Below are 23,059 nucleotides of genomic sequence, written 5' to 3' on the forward strand. Positions count from 1 at the left end.
CATGATAGATCCAAGCACATCGACATCAGATACCATCATATCAGAGATTGTGTGCAGCGGAGAATCATGTTACTTTCATACATTCCCACAGAGGATCAGGATGCTGATATCTTGATGACGGCGCTCACCAGGAGCAAATTCGAATACCACAAAGGCAGGATAGGGGTTGCAGATAATCCATATCTTGTTGAGAGGGAGTGTTGAAAATGCAACAAGATGATGGAGCTGAGTGAAAAGAAGTCGCCTTCACTAAGTGGGTCTGCAGGCTATTTTTGGCGCAAACTCTATTTTTAGACTATGTCTATTTTTAGACATATGGATCATGGTCTATGAGTTGCAGGATGCTATTTATGGATGATTGGTCATGTTGGTAAAAATAGATGGACTTCTATTTTTATACATATGGGTGGAGTCTATTTTTAGACTGACAAGTCAAAAATAGAGCAGTTGAATATTATTAGCTCTTAATAATATTTGGACTATAAACATTATCTTATCCTCTTGCAGCACTTCAGTTCGAGCTACGGATGTTGCACATGCAACTGCCAGAAGGAAACATCTTTTCCTATCGGTTAGTTGAGCTATTGCATGATGGACTTCAGTTAGAACTCAAGTGATTGAGTTTGGTGGAGTTGATTGAGGAGTTGATGGAGTTGTGTTCAGTTTGACTTAGTTGAAGTAGTTGTATTTAGTCTAACTGACAAATACACTAGTGATGAGTGGTGTGAATTAATTATTAATTAATTCACTAATTATTAACTCATAAATCAACTAAAGAATACATCAGTTAACTCAGTGCATGGACAGTTTAGTGGAGACAAGTGTTAGAGGTGGGTGAAAGAGTAAGGCTACTATCAGTTGTGACTATAGCTGTGCATGAGATTTGCACAATTATGGATGGAGATTGCCAATGAGGATTGCGTGGTACAAACCAAGGGAATTTGAACTTGCATTCACTTGATTCTCAACTTGGATTGCGCAGTAGAGGCAGGCAAATAGCGGAGGAGATTTGAACTTGTGACTTGTTCAGATCTGAGCTAGTTTTGTGTGTAGCATGTGGAGATAGTACTGAGTACTTGTGAGGAGTATTGTACTATGTATTGTTACATGTTCTCTATCATTATAATATATAGATAGCGGAGGGGTTTTCAGCTGTATGCTTTCCCCATTACATACTGTGTTTATATGTGTGATTGATGTTTCTGCAGCTTGATGATCAATTGTAGAGGAGGTTATGTATTATGCATGCATTCCGCAAATAGTGTATAAGAAGGATAATCTCTATGAATAAGTGTTATATTATTCAAAATTTCTACAAATTTTGGTGCTTGTTGGGAACGAGTTTTGCAAAGAGACATTTTTGGGGCAGAAAGCCCAAATTTTGTATAAAGAATGTAAAGTCTCCGCATTTTGTGGTCGCAGAGCGTGAAGAGGTAAAGAGTCACTACGGGTTTTTCACCCTTCTTTTGTAAAAGTCATGTCGGCTGTAGAGATCTACCCATGGTCCGCGAACCATGGGATTGTATAAAAAGAAGTGTTAGAAGAGTCTTTTAGTAGTGGAGAAGTTAAGTAAGTTTGAGTCATTGATGAGTCTGTGAAGAGCTAAGAGCGAGAGTCTTAGCGTAGAAAGAGGCTCTGCAGTTGAGTGCGCAGAGGTCTAGGGTAGAAGTTCACAGCTGAGTGCGCAGACCCCTGCAGCTGTGTGCATAGGGCAGTTAGAGTCTATACTGGAAGTCTGAATCATCAATAAAGAGAAGTATTATGAAATTACTGTGTATTTTACTTCTGTTGATTGCATGCAATTATGTTATGTTAAGCTTTGGGTTTATGTTATAATGCTAATTTGATGCGCGAATATATATGTTTCCATCTGTTACATGAATGCAAGTAAGGATATATGTTTACGTGAAGATGATCTTAATTGCATGGTAAAGTTGGAAAATACTTAAGATAATTCAGGAAATTATATAGTAACATAGTTACAAAAGCGTGTAAGTGCCTAAATCACTCTTTAGGGTTGCGTGAAGGACGATTGTATACCTTTGCAGAGGTTCTGAAAAATGAGTAAGAAAGTACATTGATAAGCCCTAAGGGACTATCGATCTGCGTGAAGGTAGGGTTTAAGGTATAAAATCAACATCACAACCATCTCAAGGTGCAAAAAATTGGTTCCTACATCTCCCCATACTACTTCAGGTGAGACTTTAGTCCACGCTTTGCGGACTGATACCAAAAGGGCCAGTAGTGTAAGGATTTGCTTGGCTGACTAATGCTGAACCTGGGTCAGGGCTCATCAAGCCAACAAATGGTTCCGTTGTTAGGACCAGGATTTTCATGTGAGATGTGTGATGTCACATCACTGGAATCCAACTAAGAAATAAATTGAAGACTGGTTGGATAGAAATATCCACAAATTCGTAGCATGGGAAAACAGGAATCTGTGATTGACGAAAGAGCAGTGGTTGAACAAATATCTATATACAGAGATACACGAGATCTTCTTCTGTTCCTTCCCAGTTGAATTATACGAGTGGATCACGAAGTTAGCGAACAACCAAGGAAGGTGGAGGCTTGAAGGTCCAATTGTCTAGACCCCGAAGTTAGTGTGAAGATTGGAAGCCTCTAAAGATAAGTTCGCACACGCTGTCGATCATTAGCTCGATCATATCATAGGAGGGTTTGTAACTGAGTTTACGGTCGATACTTCAGTCAGTTACAATGAAGCAGAGTGACGCTTCTTCAAAGGACCACGAGGTAAGTATTTGAAGTCTTTAAATAGCTGGATTAAGATGCTATTGTGCGAAAAGTGGGTTATGCAGTTACCTTGATGTTTGGTGCTACGTGAAGTGGAAGGAATTACAGGAGTGAAGGGAGAAAGGGCCCTAAATATAGCCCGTTGATTGAACCTCCTCTGAGTGACGACGAGGGATTAGCACGGACTTCTTCGCAAAGTGATGTTCAGTTGATAAGACAAGGGTTCCTGCAAATACCACATCCACCCACACCACCTCCATCTTCACCTCCATCGCTTGTGACCTCGCCCACACCACCACCACCTCTGCCCTAGTTCAGTATGGAGAATTTTTTAAAGCTGCCTCTATTCAAAGGCTTGGGAAATGAGGATCCAGACCAATTTTGGTTCGTCACGAAGGTTGTATGGGAAGCTCAGGGTATCATAGATGATCGTCTGAAGAAGGCAACGTTGGTTAGTGCTTTACAGGAATGCGCGCTAACCTAGTACATTAAGTACTATAATGATAAAGAATTCAGTAGACCTAAGTCTGAAGTGCAGTCGATAGTGGGGTTCAAAGAAATTACAATGAAACTAGGTGAGACACCCTAGGAATTGGATCAGCGATTGAAGTGTAAGATTTGTGAAGCTAATATGAATTTGACAGATGGAAAACACCGCGAATGGTTCGTGGCTTCGCTCCTGCCTCACCTAAGGGTTGCACTATCACAACAGAAGATTGGAACCCAGGTAGAATCCTTGGAGATTGTGATGAGACTGCATGAGACCCTGATGCAAGATTCGAATCTGGGGGTTCAGCAGATTCATGCGTAGTTGCAAAACCTTTGCTTAGAACTACAGAGTCTGAAGAATAATAAGAGTGTTCGGATAGAGGTGTGCAAAGAGGTTTGGTGCCTGAAATGCAAAGGTCAGGGGAATGATAAGGATCATTTCCCGGTCTTCATAAATTATGTTGTAGCAGGAGGACCAATGCCCCTGACGTCAGAAGCTCAAGCTAGGCCAAGCATGGGGCCTATGCTATGGTGTGCTATCTGTCAGGTAGCAGGGAAACATGTGAATGACAATTTCCACTTGTTGTAGAAGTTTTTACAGACCCCACAACAATTGTTCTGCAACTTCTGTCAATCGGTGGGTCATGATGAGTGCAATTTCCATAGTTACGAGTTGATGATAGAGAGAACACCCGCCTATAGAGTTCAGACAGAAATGTGACCTCCTGATCAGGGTGCTGGGATAGCACGAATAGGATTTCAAGGGCGCAGACGAGGCCGAGGCGAAGGAGGACCTGACAGAGGTCGTCGACAGGTGATTTGTTATAATTGTGGAGGGCCAGGACACTATGCATGGGAATGCACTAACCTGACATGTCTATCATGCTGATATTGTACTCAGTTCGATCACGAGACTGAAGATTGTCCTGTATTGCTAGCAAGGATACGTGAGAATGGGGCGCGCCCTACGCAACCAACTCAGAACCTACAGATGATGAGGGCTGAGCCTCGTGAAGAGGACCCGAACGTGAATATAGTACTGTGAAGCAGAGTTACAATGGGTGAATATAAAGGGAAACAACCTAAAGAGAGTATGTTGGTCTACAAAGCTCCTAATAAGGAGGTTGAATTTGATATGGAGCGTGTGCATGAAACATTTATGGAAGCAAAGAAAAGATTCGCTGAGGTCTCTACCTCAAGAAGACAGGATAAGCCTGCTGAAGAAATGGATCCTTCTATGCTTACTACCTTCTTAGAGACCTACATGAAGCTATTGTGCAATAGCAAGGTTGTAAAGGGATTATAGGAACTGGAAAAAAGGTGCACTGGGAAAGAAAACGCTCCTGGTGAACCACGTGTAGTCAGAAAGATTGGTAAGCATAAGGAAAGAATGGGACGTGAGATGAGACTCACCGCGCAGATAGGAGAATATGAAATGGATTAAGTTATTCTGGATCTAGGGTTAGACACGAATGTTTTTCCTAAGAAGCATGGGAGCGGATGGGCAGACCTATGCTACAGTGGTCTTTGATTCAGTTAAGGATGGAAAATCAGCAGAAGATCATCTCCATGGGAAGATTGCAGGAAGTAACTATAGATATTGAAGGCATGAGCCCATTGGCTGATTTTAAAGTAATAGAAATTGTGAATGACAACAACCCCTACCTTCCATTGCTTGGGATTGAATGGACCACTGACATGAATGGGGTCATTAACCTGAAGAAGCAAAAGATGACGTTTGAAAAGAAATTGCTTCGTGTATTAGTGCCCCTGGATTCTGCAGGAGGACCACGCTATACTAAACTAGTCCACGATTATGAAAGCGATGATGATTTGGACCATATATATAAGATAAAAATGTGAGATCAAGATTGGGTGAATCCAATGGTGGATGGACGTATTGCATGGGACCACGAAATTTCCTTCACATCAGACTTGAATGAAGAATTGGAGCACTAGCAGAATTGATTACATGAAGTATCTACGTTGTGCTGTAACATGATGACTAAATCGCTACGTTGTGTGTCATCGGAGGCAAGAAATCTGCCCTCTTATGATGGTTTGACTGATGTGGATATATTTTTGGATGCATTTGAAAGGGAAGTGCCAAAGAAGAATCGCTTCCAGGCCTTGGATTGGGTGTTGCACGCTACGCCCCCAAGATGGTGGGGTACGCATAAGGATAGTTTTGATGATTGGCGCAAATACAGGAGGATGATGAGAATATGCTTTGGACAACCAAAAGTGTGGCTGACGGAAAAATATGATGGGAGGGATGATCCGCACGATCACTTGGCCAAATGGACTAAGGCTTATGGAGCGGAGCCTCAGCCTGAATGGGTGCATCTGTTCTGTAATACTATAGATGTGATACCAATGAATTGGTACTTGGAGACAGAGCTATGCCATGGCACTGGAGAATGGGATATTTTGCGCTAGGGGTTCATAATGATGTTCAACTTTGAAGACGGGGTTGATTGTATTAATGAAGCATTACAAGAAGTTAAATCAACGATCTTTAGGATACCATAGGATCGTTTAGATATAATTAAACCTGATTGGACTACGTAGCTGAGCCACACGCTGGATTGCTATAATGTGACTGTTGAAGAAGAAGATTATGATCCAAGAAAGATTAATATTCCAAAAAATGAAGGTCATCACGAAGTTGAAGGACCGCAGATAAAGAATCTAGACATAACCACGCTGTTCAAAACTAGACAGATAAACACTGGAATAGAGGCGGAGCCGAAATTTGTGAAGATTAGAGACTATTGGGATGACGCAAGAGTAGATAAGGTCACCGAATTGCTCCGCGAATACCAGGATTTGTTCCCTACAAAGTTTCCAAACCTAAAAGGGATAATAAGGGACTTGGGCGTTATGAAGATTACATTAAAACCCGACGCAAAGACAGTTAAGCAAAGGAATTATCGCCTCAATTCGAAGTATAAGGTTAAGGTTCGCTTAGAGTTGGATAAAATGCTCACGCAAGCATTATTGAACCAGTAGGAGAATCTAATTGGGTAAGCCCAATGGTAGGAAAAGAAGCAGAAGGATGAAATAAAGATATGTGTAGATCTTAGGAAGCTGAATGATGCTTGCGTGAATGATCCTTTCTTGACTTTGTTCACTGATGAGGTATGGGATGTTTTCAGTACACTGTCATGCCTTTTGGGTTGAAGAATGCGCCCGCGATTTTTTCACGCATAGTAATTGTGGCATTCAAAGACTTCATTCAAAAATTTCTGGAGGTATACTTTGATGATTGGACAATGTTTGGATTGGTAAAGCGCCATGTGGCAAGCCTGCGCTTGATGCTAGATACAGGTAGAGATGCTAGATACATGTAGGAGATCGCGCTCAATTTGAAGAAATGTTTGTTTTGTGTCCCTTTTGGAATCTTTCTGGGTCACGTGGTATGCAGGGAGGGATTGATGGAAGACCCCACGAAGATCGTGGTGATAATTAACTTGGAGGCGCCAAGGAGTATGAAACAACTGCACGTTACACTGGGGCATACCAGATACTATATAAAGTTCATCAAGAGTTATGCACATATCACCATGCCCGTGGAGAAACTGTTGAAGAGGGATGTCATGTTTTGCTGGAATGATGAATGTTAGAAAAGCTTGGATGTGTTGAAGGAGAAAATGGTCACCGCGTCGATCCTCATCTTCCTAGATTGGAAGAAGGAGTTTCATGTACATGTAGACACATCATGTATTGCACTAGAAGAAGTATTGATACAGGCCGATGAGGGAGACTTGGACCATCCTATAGGTTTGCAAGCAGGAAGCTATCCAAGGCTGAGAAGAAATATTCCACTATAGAGCGCGAAGAACTAGCTATGATGTATGCACTCTAGAAGTTTAGGCACTATTTGCTGGGCAGACGTTTTACAATGTATATGGATCATTCCACGTTGAAATACTTGTTCAATAAGCCTATGTTGTGGGGAAAGATATGTAGATGGATGTTGTTGTTCCAAGGGTATGATTTTGAAGTCATTTTGAAACCTTGACGGTTGAATGTAGGACCAGATCATCTGTCGCACATCAAAAATGGAGAAGAACCTACTAATTTAGAGGAAGCACTACCTAATGCACAGCTCTTTGCAGTGCATGTTGTTGAGCCCTGAAACTACATATCTCTTACACACTTTCCTAGACATTTTCCACTCACCTGGACCTCATAAGCTATCAAAAATCATTGCATATTGATTCTAAAAGAGCATTGAAATGATTTTCTAACTATGTTTTTGTGTTTACTGTTTGAACTACATTTTACTCATTAGCTGCGGAATTCAGCCACTTTCCGCAGCTGTTTTTGTTAAACTCTAGGTTGCAGGTGTCATCAGGCAAAACAAGGCACGTGGGCAAGTTGGAAATGACCTGGACATGGATCGGGTCCTATTGGTTCAGCCGGATTCACTAAGGAAAGCTGTGGTCAACGGTGGTCAAACAGTGGTCAAGCGAAGGAGTCCTATGGCAACAGGACTCTGTTTTCAAACACGTGAAGGATTTGTGATTGTTTCTAGATCCGTGGGTCATGTTGACAGCTATAGAATACCCCACGATGTGAATCCAACAGTCACTTTTGATAGATTGAATAATCTCGGCAACCATTATGCTAAATTCATGGACACTATCTTTTATGTGTCCTCTGTTGACATAATTTCATAGGAAAATAGTTATGAAGTTTTTGTTATAAATAACGCGTTTCCAAATGCATAGAATTAGTCTTTTTGTTGATGTAATTTTGTTGTTAAAGTTGCTATGCCATTACACTAGTCCCACTGTGGTAACGAGAGGATTCTTCCTCTGTTTTGAAATATAAAGAAGACTCTATTTCTCTATGACTGCGTGAGCATAATTTTGGACTGATAGCCTGTTGACCAAGGCCGTGCAAAGGGCCCCTACACACTAAGGTTTTGTTTTCCTTATTGTTGTAAAGTTTTTATGCATTGTTTCCTTATTTTCATTGTGTATATTTCATAGTTATCCACCTGCATATATTTCCTTTGTTATGGTATTAACATTTCATTACTGTACATGATTTTTCAAGCTTTGTATATTGTTGTTAACATTGATCAGTGTGTGTATGTTTCAGGATAGAGTAGGCCCGGGCATTTTCATATAATTCTTTACAAAAACTAATGACATGAGATTAACCTCTCTGCTGACTTTGCTTTTCTTAGTTTTTCTTAATTCCAGTTCTGTTTTGATTTCAGTCTTATTCACTTGCTTTGGTAGTTAGATTAGATATCAACTTGCTCATATCGTTGACGTTATCTCCGAAAGCCACAGCTCAGACTACCTGGCGAGGTATCGGACTATGAATGATGTGATTTGATTTTAGTTTTACTTTTCTGCAATTAGATATCAACTTGCTCATATCATTGACGTTATCTCCGAAAGCCATAGCTTAGACTACCTAGCGAAGTATCGGACTATGAATGATGTGATTTGATTTTAGTTTTACTTTTTTGTAATTAGATATCAGTTTCCTCGTATCATTGACGTTATCTCCGAAAGTCATAACTTAGACTACCTGGCAAGGTATCAGACCATGAATGATGTGATTTGATTTTAGTTTTACTTTTTTGCAATTAGATATCAGTTTCCTCATATCATTGACGTTATCTCCTAAAGCCATATCTTAGACTACCTGGCGAGCTATCAGACTATGAATGATGTGAATTGATTTTACTTTTATTAGATTGCAATTTTTTATTTGTTTGAGTGCAGTAGCTTAATTCATTTTTATGTATTTAGAAAAGTAGGAGAGATAATGGTTTCATGATTAGTAGTTCATTATTTGTTTGATTTGAATATCAACACATTTTTATTCTTGTTCAAGTATTAATTTCATCACTAGTATGTCCTAAGATCCTCTGAAGTGTTAAGTTCTAGAAATCATTATAGAGGACATAATTGCCTTGAAATCTAAATCCATACTTGCCTTCTAGAGTATTCTTAAAATTCAGGGATAGGATTTCCATTCACATTAAGAGATAAACGAAGATAAAAACTCCCAAAACAACATAAAAATCGAAAACGATAAAAAGTAAGAAAGAGGTTGTCTTGCATTTATAGTGAACCACACTTCATCAGTTTACGACTCCTGGATTGATAATTAATGAAGCAATTTAGGACTTACTAAATTGACCAATCATTTTGGCGCCGTTGCCAGGGAAGTGTAACTAGGTAGCCAATCTCTTACATAAAAAAAAAAAAAAGGAAAATTGATAACTTCTTGAAGTATGCTCTCCTCTTGCATCTAGTGTGATCTGGAGGATCGGAAAAGAGAGTTGTTAGTTCAATAATTTCTTGATTATGCTCTCTTCTTGCACCTAGTGTGATCTGGAAGATTAGAAAGAGAATTATTAGCCTGACTTGAAATAAAAATTAAAAAAAATGACATGCATAGAGCAAGAGATTCTAGGGGAAGGTTTATAGCTAGGGCCAAGAGTTCGATTTTCACAACTCCAGCTACTTCAAGGCATAGACAAGATTCACCCCCATCTACTCCCAGCCTTAGGATTCCTGGAATTCAAGGAGCAATAGCTGAATTAGAGGATTCTCCCACACTATCTACTAAATCTGATCTAGGAGAAGAACCTTTCTTCACTTCTACAGGGGAACATATTGTAATCAAAGAAGTAGAATCACCTGAAGAAGAGGGAAAGGGAGAAACTCTCTTTCATCCACCATTGATAGAAGAACCAGAGGACTCTGAGGAAACTATCATGACAGAGGAAGTAGTAGATGGATTTGGAGGAGGGGGTAGAGGTAGAGGAAGAGGAAATAATAGAGGCAACAATGGTGGAGGCAGAGGTAATAATGGAGGAAATAGGGAAGGAGATAACTCATTTGGATTCCCTATAGTTGATGAGGAAACCCATACAACAATGAAAAACATTTCACCATCTGTCCTCCCAACCTTTTTGATCCAGGTGGATGTTGGTGGCCATCCACCTATCCCATTTGGACCCCCACAACTGTCTCTTTCAGTTTTTCAGTTTCCTTAATTATAGCGCAGTTTACTATTTTTAGCAGTTTTTCGGGTCCTAAACTTCTGGAGCCATTTTGAGGCCCTAAACGACGTTTTTTGGGAAATCTACTTCCACAATTTTTTAGTTAAAAAAACGTCTTTTTCGTCGTACTCCTCGGAGAGATCTTTCCAACGGGCTATCATGCGCGTCAAACAGAGATAATACGACCAATTCGCGACCCCAGGAAGTTCCCTGTCCAACTCACCCCAAAACGGGGCCCATAATTTGGTGTTTCATCTTCTAGGGTTAGGTTTTGGAATGTGAAGGGTTTTCCATTGTTTCTCAATAATAAATAGGCCTTCGAGCCTCATTGAAAAGACAGTTCGGAATAGTTCAGAGGCATGTAGACGACACATCTCTTCTAAGAGATAAGCTACTATCGCCCTAGCTAGGTTATTTCTATTTGTAAGCATATTTCAGTATTCTCCATTAATGAAATGAAGTATTATTTCTGATACATATTTGTTTTTATAGTTATCGCATCTCTGTATTTATGGTTATCTCTGTAATCTATTGCGTTCCTTTCTAAATCGGGATCAGTGGTGTCAGAGCGGTCTGCTTTTTCTCTGTTTTTCTTTGCATGTCCCCAACGAGGTCGGGATATAAGGAGTTAGGGCTTGAATTGGTCGAACCTTTGCAAGACCAGCCTCGTAAATATCGACGACCTCCCATGGCGGATGAGAAGAAAGACGAGGGGGCAGGAGATCCTATCAGAATCTTTCTCGAAGAAGCCCTCGAGTGGCAAAGGAACGCGATGATGGATAGCTTTGCGCAGATCCTTCAGCGGCTACCCAGAGGCGACACATCGGCTTCCAACAGCTACTCTGGAAACGCCACACCGTTTAAGGTACAAGTTAATTTTGAAATCCCCATCTTTGAGGGTCAAATAGACGCAGATGCTGTAGATAAATGGTTAAATCTGTTAGATGGGTATTTTTCTATTCATGAATTTTCAAGTCGGGAAAAGATTGTTTTCGCTCTTCTCAAAGCAGCCCCCCACGTCAAGGACTGGTGGGAAACCTACTGCGAGCAGAAGGATGAAAGTACAGGCTCACTGTTTTCAGCCGCCCCCACTTGGAATGACTTCCGGGATGCCATCAAGGAGCAGTACTACCCTGTCAAAAGCTATGAGGACAAATACATCAAATGGACCACACTACGGCAGGGACGAGACCAAGATGTGCCAAAGTTCACAAATATTTTTCATACCCTTCGCACACAATTGGGTATCAAAGATTCTGAGCTGCATCTGGTACTCAAATACCGCGGCTGCCTACACAGATACATCCAGGAAGAGATGGAGTTCTTGAACATCTCCTCACTCGACACAGCATACCGATACACTGTCAAAATCGAGCAAAAGTTCAAACAAAAGAAGCGAGACTTTGGATCTGCAAATCCGAAGCCTAAAGGACAAAGCCAAGGCGGGGTGACCCAAGACAACCCCTCGAAGCTACAAGAAAAGAACAACACCACGAAGCCAAAGAAGGACACAGGAAAGTGGTGTGAGTTCCACAAGAGTCCCACTCATAACACAAGTGAGTGTCGGACCAAGCAGTCGCTGGTGGCCGAGTTGAAGGCTTCCGAATTAGATGCATGTTTCGACTTTGAGCCAGAACCCGACAAGGGGGATGGAAAAGGGAAGCAAATCATTGATGCGGATCCTAGTGCCACTATTGCCACTGCCAAGATCCAGAAGAATGAGCCCAAAGAGCCAGAGGAGGGGGAATGTCTTTTCCACTCACAGATGTGGGTGAAGGGTTCACCGCTGCAATTCATTGTCGACAGTGGCAGCCAAAAGAACCTCGTTTCAGCAGAGGTCATGAAGCGGTTGGGCCTACCAACTACACCACACCCACAACCGTACAGTATCGGGTGGCTTCACGAAGGACGAGATCTCAAAGTTCGCCAGCAGTGCCACCTTCCCTACAACATTAAGCCCTTCATAGACGAGGTATTGTGTGATGTTACACCTCTGGATGTTTGCGATGTACTATTAGGCCAGCCATACTTGTGGAGGCGACATGCTGTGTATGAGTCAAGGCCTCGTGCTGTCATTATTTCTTTGGATAATTCATTATACAGGATACAAGAGGTAGCTCCACCTACCGCCACCTCTTTGATCACTGCTAAGAAAGGCAGCAAGCTCATCTCACAGACTAGGAAATTTATTTTCTGTCTGGTTCACTCCCAAAGTAAGGGGAAGATCGTTGTTAAATCCATGACTCTCGCGAAGGTTTCCTCCACGCAGAAGCAGCAACAGAGGGATACAGTCATGATAGAACACAGGAAAAACTTCTCCTTATCCAGAGGGGTACCACACAAGTTTCAGGTGGGCGACAAAGTTTGGTTACATTTGCAGAGGGAGCGCCTTACCAGAACCCATCAGAAACTCAGACCACTTCGACATGGTCCTTACACTAGTAACAAGGATACGGGAAACAATGCTTTGAAGCACAACATTCCTCCATTCCTTTTCTTGCACCGAGTGTTCAATATGGATCGTCGTCGACCATGTTCCCCACCATTTCTGGACACATCAGAGATTGCAGAACAGCTCACCAGAGACCCAGCTCAGCAGAAGCTTCCTCATCTCAGGGAGGAACTCAACGCAATGGGGACCATTGCTTCCTAAGGGGGGAGGAATGATCCAGGTGGATGTTGGTGGCCACCCACCTATCCCATTTGGACCCCCACAACTGTCTCTTTCAGTTTTTCAGTTTCCTTAATTATAGCGTAGTTTACTATTTTTAGCAGTTTTTCGGGTCCTAAACTTCTGGAGCCGTTTTGAGGCCCTAAACGACGTTTTTTGGGAAATCTACCTCCACGATTTTTTCGATAAGAAATCGTCTTTTCTGTCGTAGTCCTCGGAGAGATCTTTCCAACGGGCTATCATGTGCATCAAACGAAGATAATACGACCAATTCGCGACCCCAGGAAGTTTCCTATCCAACTCACCCCAAAACGGGGCCCATAATTTGGCGTTTCATCTTCTAGGGTTAGGTTTTGGAATGTGAAGGGTTTTCCATTGTTTCTCAATAATAAATAGGCCTTCGAGCCTCATTGAAAAGATAGTTCGGAATAATTCAGAGGCATGTAGCTGACACATCTCTTCTCAGAGATAAGCTACCATCGCCCTAGCTGGGTTATTTCTATTTGTAAGCATATTTCAGTATTCTCCATTAATGAAATGAAGTATTATTTCCGCTGTATCTCTGTTTTTATAGTTATCGCATCTCTGTATTTATGGTTATCTCTGTAATATATTGCGTTCCTGTCTAAATCCGGATCACTTTTATAGGTTGCAAACTGAGGATCCTGAAACATTTCTATTTGAGTTTGAAGTCTTGTGCCGAACCTATGACTATATGGAAGACTCTCAAAAACTCAAACTGTTTCCTTCAACATTGAAGGGAGCTGCTTTGAAATGGTTCATGGGATTAGTCACCCAATCTATTAGGACTTGGAATGATATGAAACAAACATTTTTGGATAGATACGTGGACTATTGCATGCCCATCAATCACAAGGATGATGTATTCAAAATGATGCAAAAAGAAGATGAAAACTTGGAGGATTTAATTGAAAGATTTCAATACAACTTAAAGAGAGCAAAAATGAGTAATTTAGACGAGGAAAACTTGAAAGCCCTTCTATTGAAAGCCATTAGAGATGAATGGATAGATATTTTAAACATGATGGGGAAGGGAGATATTTCTCAACTTCCACTTCGTGATGTAGTAGAACTACGTGTCCATCTCTCAAGGGGAAAATCTAAAATGGGAAAAGGGCCTAGAGATCCTTCTCTTATTAGAGCAAACAAATATGCAACTGGATCAGTAAGTAGGGCAGAAATTGGAAATATGCTTGATGAATTCAAACTGATATTCTAGGGAGCCTTAGTGAACAACTAGACACCCTTAAAATACAAAACAAGCAGAAAATAGAAGTTGATGCCTTGGCCATCTTTTGTCCAAAATGTAGGAAGAAACATGCTCTAAGGGAATTCCCCTTGGATGCAAAAGTTGTAGAAACATGTATGATTTGCTCAGAAAGTCATGAGACCAAGGATTGTCCTTCAATTCCTGGGCTCAAAGCTGTCTTTCAAGAAGATCCAAATTCAGTAGAGTCCCTTTGTTTTGTTTCAAGAAGACCTTGGTAGGGGCAACAAAATCAAGGATCTAACAACCCTATGAAATTTCAGCCCCCACCAAACTGGAATTCTTGGAAACAACCTTGGCCCCAACCTCAAAATCCATATCAATCACGGGCACAAGGGATGCAAAATCCTTATGGGAGATTTGCTCAATTTTATCAATATCCTCCATCTTTTCAAAATCAACAAACTCCACAACTTCCAAATCAAAATCCACAACTTTCATTGCCATTTCCACAACAACAACCTTCTCAACAAAATCCAAATGCTTAACTCATGCTTCCATTTCAATAAAAGACAAATCAACTACCAGCTCAGCCATTGCCAAATCCTAACAATAAAAATCCTCAGAATGTTTACATGGTAGAAGGACAACAATTTCCTATCTATATGATTGTTTCTCTTAATGATGTACAACTCAGATCTGGTAGAGTTCTAGAAAAACCTTCTATAGATGTTTGAGAGCAAGATACCTCTGAGGAGGATTTTCTTAAAGTCAATAAAGGTTCTGAGGAAGCATCTCTTCAAAACCCAAACATTCAAAAAGAAAAAGAAAAAGAGTCACCCCCCACAACTTCTATAGTTGAGAAACTTGCATCTTCATCCACACCTCCTTTCCCTGAAAGATTACAAATTGACAAAGGGGTGGAAAAACAAATCTTGTTGCCTGACTATGATTTTCTAGATGAATTAAAGAATGTCTGTATCAAGATTCCCTTGCTACAAGCCATTAGAGAGATTCACATTCTAGCAAAAACAATAAAGGAGTTGAGTCTCAAAAGACTGGGAAGGAAACCAAGAGATATAAGAAGAATCCACCTAGTAGGAAAAATTGCAGATATCATGATGGGAAAAATTACCATGAAGAAATATGTGGATCCAGGGAGTCCCATTATCAAGACACATATAAATGGGATAGAAATTCCAAATACTTTGATTGACTTAGGGGCTACTATCAACATTATGAGTAGACAGACTATGGAACAGCTTAAACTTCCTAATCTTCTCTTTACAACCACCTTACTGCAACTTGCAGATAGATCAGTAATCAAACTAGATGGTGTATTAGAAGATATTTCAGTATCCTTAGATTCTTGGGAATATCTAGTAGATTTTATGATTTTGACTCCCAAGAGTAATTTAGGAGGGCACCCACTCATCTTAGGAAGACCTTGGCTAGCCACAGTTGATGCTTTCATTAGTTGTAGATCTGGGGATATGTACATTTCTGATGGTAGTTCAACAAAGAAATTCAATTTGTATCCTCCAGCAAAAGTAATTACAGAAGTAGGAGACAATGAATGGGTCGATGATGAGGACACTATACAACCCGTCTTTACCATTTCTGAAATTAGTGAAGATAGTCAAATTCTAAACACATTAGAAAATTTGGAAACCTCTTCAGAATATGACCACACACAATTTCAGTTAGATTCTGATATTTAGTATTTATCATCAAGACAAATGTCTCTTTACTCTATGGAAGAGTTTGGTAGTTCTACCATTGAGATTTTTCCAGGTAAAACATTGAATATCAACAAAAATTTGGAAAAATCACAACAGGAAGAACTAACCAAAATCTTGCAAAAACATTCTACTGCATTTGCATGGGAGTATACTAATATGAAAGGTATTGATCCTAATACTTGCATCCATCATATCTATATCGAGGAAAACAGTATACCAATCTGACAACCTCAGAGAAGGATGAATCCAAATTTTAGGGAGATAGTGAAAGAAGAGCTCCAAAAACTATTCAATGTAAACTTCATTTTTCCAATTTCAGATAGCCGATGGGTTTCTCCTTTGGTTATAGTACCTAAAAAGAATGGTAAATGGAGGGTATGCATTGATTACAGGGAATTGAATAAAGAAACGTTGAAGGATCACTTTCCCTTGCCCTTTATTGATCAAGTATTAGATACATTAGTAGACAAAAAGTACTTCTCATTTTTGGATGGTTTTAGTGGTTATAATCAAATTCAGGTAGTACCTGAAGATCAGGATAAGACCACATTCACTTGTCCATGGGGAACTTTTGCTTATCGAGTGCTTCCTTTTGGATTATGTAATGCACCTGAAACATTCCAAAGAGCAGTACTAGGAATTTTTTCTGATCTAATCCATGATTGTGTAGAGGTTTATATGGATGATTTTATAGTTTATGGTGATTTGTTTGAGGAGGCATTAGAAAATTTGGAAAAAGTCCTTATAAGATGTAAAGAAACAAACCTTTCATTAAGCCATGAAAAATTCTTTATGATGTTTACTGAAGGTATTGTTTTGGGACATCATATTTTAGGAGATGGGATTAAAGTTAATAGATCAAAAGTCGAAGTCATCTCCAAGTTACCTATTCCAAATTGTCAAAAAGATGTTAGAAGTTTTCTGGGATTTACTAGATATTATAGAAGATTTATAGAAAACTTTACCAAAATAACATTTCCACTCTTCAAACTGCTTACAAAAGACTGTGAATTCAAATGGAGTCCTGATTGTCAATCAACATTTGAAACTTTGAAAACAAGAATATCTGAAGTGCCTATCTTAAGAGGACCAAATTGGAAACTTCCTTTCCATATTTCTACAGATGCTTCAGATATAGCTCTAGGGGCTGTGTTGGGACAAAAAGATTTAGTTTCTTATGCCATTTACTATACTAGTAAAAATTTAACTCCCACTGAGTTGAACTATACTCTGACTGAAAAAGAGTTCTTAGTTGTTGTTCATGCAATCAATAAGTTCAGACATTATATAACAGGCTATGAAACTTTTATTCATACTGATCATTCTGCGAATAGATATCTAATAAACAAACCTATTACTAATGGCAGAGTTATAAGGTGGCTCTTACTTTCACAAGAATTCAATATTACTGTGTTAGATAGACCAAGGAAACAAAATACAGTAGCTGATTTCTTGTCTAGGATTCAGAATACTAAAGAAGATTCTCTTGTAGAGGACAAGTTTCTTGATGAATATTTATTTGTAGTAACTACCAAGACCCCTTGGTATGCAGATATAGCTAACTATTTGGTTATAGGGAAACTACCTCCACATTTATTTCCTGGTAAAAGAAGAAAGATTATTCAGGAGAGTTCAAAATATTCATGGATTTCTAACGAATTGTTTAAAACAGGGCCAGATCTTGTGATCAGAAGATGTGTTAGGGAAGATGAAATGCCTGATGTCCTCAAAGCATGTCATGATGAACCATGCGGCAGAAACTTTGTTGACAAAAGGACAGCCTATAAAATCCTCTCTTTAGGATATTATTGGCCATCCCTCTTCAAAGATGCAAAACAATATGTCAAAAGGTGTGACAGCTACCAAAGAGTGGGGAAACCTACCCTTTCAAATGAAATGCCATTGCAGCCATAGGTACTCATCGAACCCTTTGAAAAATGGGATTTAGACTTCATTAGACCTATTAACCCACCATCTAAACAAAGAAAGTATATATTGGTATGTACTAATTATGTCACTAAATGGGTAGAAGCCAAAGCATTATTTTCTGCTACTGAGCATTCAGTGATTAGTTTCCTTTATGAGGATATTTTTACTCGCTTTGTTGTTCCAAGAGAAATTGTGACAGATCAGGGAAGTCAATTCACATCCAACATGGTAGAAAAATTGATGGAAGAATACAAAATCAAGCACAGAAAATCTACTCCTTACCATCTGCAAGCAAATGGTCAAGTGGAGTCTACAAACAAAGTTCTTGAAGGTATCATTACCAAGACTGTTCATCTACACAGAAGAGATTGGGCAGAAAGGTTTCCCGAATCCTTATGGGCCTACAAAACTACATGGAGGAATACAACAGGACATTCTCCCTATGAACTTGTTTATGGGAAAGAAGTCCTGCTCCCCATTGAGTTCCAAGTTAAAACTTTCAAGCTGGCAGTTTAGTTGGGAATGGATCTATCAGAAGCTCAAAAGCATAGAATGGAGCAATTGAATGAACTAGATGAGATCAGACAAGAGGCAATCCTAAGGACTGATCTAGTTCAATATCAAAGAGCTAAGTGGCATGACAAATACATCAAAGAAAAAAGTTTCAAGAAGGAGACTGGGCATTGCTATTTGATTCCAAGTTCAAAGATTTCAAAGGAAAATTTCAGACCCATTGGCTTGGGCCATATGAGATTGATAAAGTCTTTAGCAATGGAGCGGTAAGAATCAAAACCATTGATGAATATCAAACTCCTCTTATTGTGAATGGTCACCAATTAAAGATCTATCATAAGCCACTCTCAAAGGAGGAATTTGCCAAAATCTTTTAGGATAATTCTGCAATAAGGCTGGTGAAGAAGAATCCCTCTTCCCCACCAGCCTAGTCCTTGTTCTTTCTTTGTTTCTATAAAAAAAAAAAAGAAAAAAAAAAAGAATTGTATAAGCCTAAAACCCAATCACTGATTGGCAGTCCTATACAGAAAATACAGGGCAAAAATCAGAACTTTATGATGCCCTATATTTTCCAAAAAAAATCTCTCTCTCATTTCATATTTTCATGTCACTTCACAGTTTCACTTCATTTCAGTCCACTTCACTCCATTTCACTTCATTTCATTCCATTCTGCTAATAAAAGTCTTTTCATAACTAGTTTTCATTCACTCAATCATCATTTATCCATCTCCATTTAGTCATATGTTTATTGTATAAATTTTCGCAGCTGAATCCTGTTTCCGCAGTTACAAACTGATTCCGCAGCTAGTTGTTGATTTCACAGCCAACACTCTATTATTCAACAATGACAGTCAGATGTTAGCCAAATAATAAGAATCAAATGTAGGTATGACAAAGGAAATATTTTGAAGATATGAGGCATCTAAAAGCATCAACAGGAAGCAGCTAATCAAAGGTTAATGGACGAAAAGTGGCAAAAAATTCCAAAGTATGAGTAAGGTTAATTTCAAATAGCATTTAAAGCACATTTTATATATTTATGAAACCACGGCTCCATTATATGTAATGATTGGCATTGATAGCTTCCATAACTTTTCCATGACCTTTATATGATTCCTCCACGAACCTTGCATTTATTTTTCAAACGGCCTCATGATCAGCCTCTGGATTTAACTCGTGTTTGGTTGTACTTTGACACTCCACCTGTAATTATGGGGACGTAATTGATTTGATCACGACTCTTCTCTACCGCGCAAATTCCGTAGCCATTTTGTGAGCATATTAACGTCTACTCCACATCCATCCAGTTTAAAACTATGTCGGGCTCACTTCACTCCCCTACTGTTCTATTGAAGTTACATTTGTATTTCTACCCTGCTCACATAAGCCTTTGCTCTGCTCTGTGAACTCATTCCCGCTACCTGTTCTCTATTTCTCCATTTACCATCACTGGCTTTTCTCCATAAACCTTGTCCATTCCCCGCTAACCCAGCCATCTCACCTATGTTCATCCATTACTCACGCATACATATTTTAAGACAGGAGGAAAGGAATGGGTCTTTTGTTGAGAGCAGAACTGGAAGGGCCCAAGTTTATGGAGGGGTATCCGCAATTGAAAAGCATACTAAGGAAGGCTCGGTGGCTACAGTTCATCCGCAAATTCAGAGGCTACAATAAATAAATTACGAAGACTTTTGTGAGATCTTTTAATGGCATGGAGGTTGAATTTGGAGACCTTAAATTTTCTGTCACAGAAGCATCTATAGCAGCTACAACAGAACTCCCACAGGAGGGGGAGCGCTGGTTCAAAAATAAAAGCTTTGACGAGAGGGCCTGGAGGGTTATCCTACACAATCCAGGTACGGATATAACTATTTTCAAACAAGGAATCCCTGTCTATGCTTTAGAAGAGAAGTGGGCTAGTCTATTATTGATTATCCAAAAGTTCATTACATGTGAAGGACGTTTTGGGTCCATGTATATATAACACACCCTGTTGTTGATGAATTTTTTAGAAAATCAAACCCTCAATTTGCCTTACTTTTTGTTGAATAGCCTAAAAAAGATGTCTACAACTGTCCAAAATAATTTGGAGGACATATAACCCCACCTGTACCATCATGGGCTTGTGAAAATTTTAATTGAAAAATAGTTGAAGGAAAAGAAGGACACCTGGGAACAATTTTTGGTTAGAAACTTCTTTCAAGATCCACCTGAAACACCAGAGAGAAGCTCAGCAAGGAAGAGTAGGAGGAAGAAAACAAGTATGAGAATTCAAGACTCTCCTACTAACATAGCCAAAGAAATTAATCAAGAAGAGAAACTGTCTGAAAGTAGGAAGGAAAGAACTGAGGATAGGAAGCAAAGAAAATTAAAGGGGAAAAGAAACATTGAAGCTATCTTTCAAACCCCAGAACCTTCCTTAGAAGAGGACCACCAAACACTGTCTGAGAGACTAGTTTATCTTCAGGAACAATCAGCTACAACAAATAAGAAAGGGAAAGAAAAACAGAGTTTGGAGAAAGAGGATACTAGCTCACAAAACTTAAGGAGGAGCTATAGACTTGAAGGGAAATTGAGGACAGTACAAACTAAAGGGCCCCACTTTATTTACTTAGGAGGGGAAACACCAGAATAGCCTTTGGCAATCTCTCCTAACCGTAGCCCACACCATACTCCTATTTCTTAGCCAGATTTTGACATGAGTCCTTCTCGGCTAGATTTTGGGATCAGTACTTCTCAACAAGATTTTGGGGTCAGCCTAAGAAAGACTGCACCTGAGATAGACCCGAACCAACAAGAAAGTATGATTATATAGAGTCCTTGCAGAAAACGGCAACAGATCCAGCCACTTCATCTACCCAGCCTAACACAACACATGAAGTTCTAATCCAATCACTGAAACAAGAAATTTTTGAACTGGAGGTCTTAAATAGACACATCAAAAGAGAAAATGAAACATTGAAGGAACAAAGCAGATTGGACAAGATCATTCATGATAACACCATGTTACATCTTGGGTTGTGGCAAAAGAAGAATAGGAAATTGAAGAAAAAGAGCAGAAGGTTGAGTAGAGCTCTTATCAACCTCAAATTCAGGTGCTTAATGAGGAAGCCTAGGATGTTAGTGGTACCAAGAAAGAAGACAAGAGGGCTGGATGTGCTAGCAGAGGTCTCAGAACACATGAACTGAAGGGAGGATGGTCAAAGTTTTGGTTGCATGGGGACATGCAACACCTTCACAATGGGGGTATGTTGAGCCGTGAAACTACATATCTCCTACACACTTTCCTAGACTTTTTCCACTCACCTGGACCTCATAAGCTATCAAAAATCATTTCATATTGATTCTAAAAGAGCATTGAAGTGGTTTTCTAACCATGTTTTCGTGTTTGCTGTTTGAACTAGATTTTGCTCATTAGCTGTAGAATTCAGCCACTTTCCGCAGCTGATTCAACTTTTTGCAACTGTTTTTGTTTAACTCTAGGTTGCAGGTGTCATGAAGCAAAACAAGGCATGTGGGAAAGTTGGAAATGACCTAGACATGGATTAGGTCCTATTGGTTCAGCCGAATTCACTAAGGAAAGCTGTGGTCAACAGTGGTGAAACGGTGGTCAAGTGAAGGAGTCCTACGGCAACAGGACTCTGTTTTCAAACACATGAAGGATTCGTGGCCATTCCTAGATCCCTGGGGTCATGTTGACAGCTGTAGACTGCCCCACGATGCGAATCCAACAGCCAATTTTGATAGATTGAATAATCTCGGCAACCATTATGCTAAATTCATGGACGTTGTCTTTTACGTGTCCTCTGTTGATGTAATTTCATAGGAAAATAGTTATGAAGTTTTTGTTATAAATAACGCATTTCCAAATGCATAGAGTTAGTCTTTTTGTTGATGTAATTTTGCTATTAAAGTTGCTGTGCCGTGACACTAGTCCCACTGTGGTAACGAGAGGATTCTTCCTCTATTTTGAAATATAAAGAAGACTCTATTTCTATATGACTGCGTGAGCATAATTTTGGATTGATAGCCTGTTGACCAAGGCCGTGCAGAGGGCCCCTGCATGCTGAGGTTTTGTTTTCCTTATTGTTGTAAAGTTTTTATGCATTGTTTCCTTATTTCCATTGTGCATATTTCATAGTTATCCACTTGTGTATATTTCCTTTGTTATGGTATTAACATTTCATTCCTATACATGATTTTTCAAGCTTTGTATATTTTTGTTAACACTAATCAATGTGCGTATGTTTCAGGATAGAGTAGGCCCGGGCATTTTCATACAATTCTTTACAAAAACTAGTGACATGAGATTAACCTCTTTGCTGACTTTGCTTTTCTTAGTTTTTCTTAATTCCAGTTCTGTTTTGATTTCAGTCTTATTCACTTGCTTTGGTAGTTAGATTAGATATCAACTTGCTCATATCATTGACGTTATCTCCGAAATCCATAGCTTAGACTACCTGGCGAGGTATCAGACTATGACTGATGTGATTTGATTTTAGTTTTACTTTTCTGCAATTAGATATCAACTTGCTCATATCATTGATGTTATCTCCGAAAGCCATAGCTTAGACTGCTTGGCGAGGTATCAGACTATCAATGATGTGATTTAATTTTAGTTTTACTTTTCTGCAATTAGATATCAGTTTCCTCATATCATTGACGTTATCTCCGAAAGCCATAGCTTAGA

This window comes from Pinus tabuliformis, chromosome 7 (genome assembly GCF_031772625.1).
Source record: "Pinus tabuliformis cultivar Carrire ecotype Pingquan chromosome 7, CPIR1, whole genome shotgun sequence".
NCBI lineage: Eukaryota > Viridiplantae > Streptophyta > Pinopsida > Pinales > Pinaceae > Pinus > Pinus tabuliformis.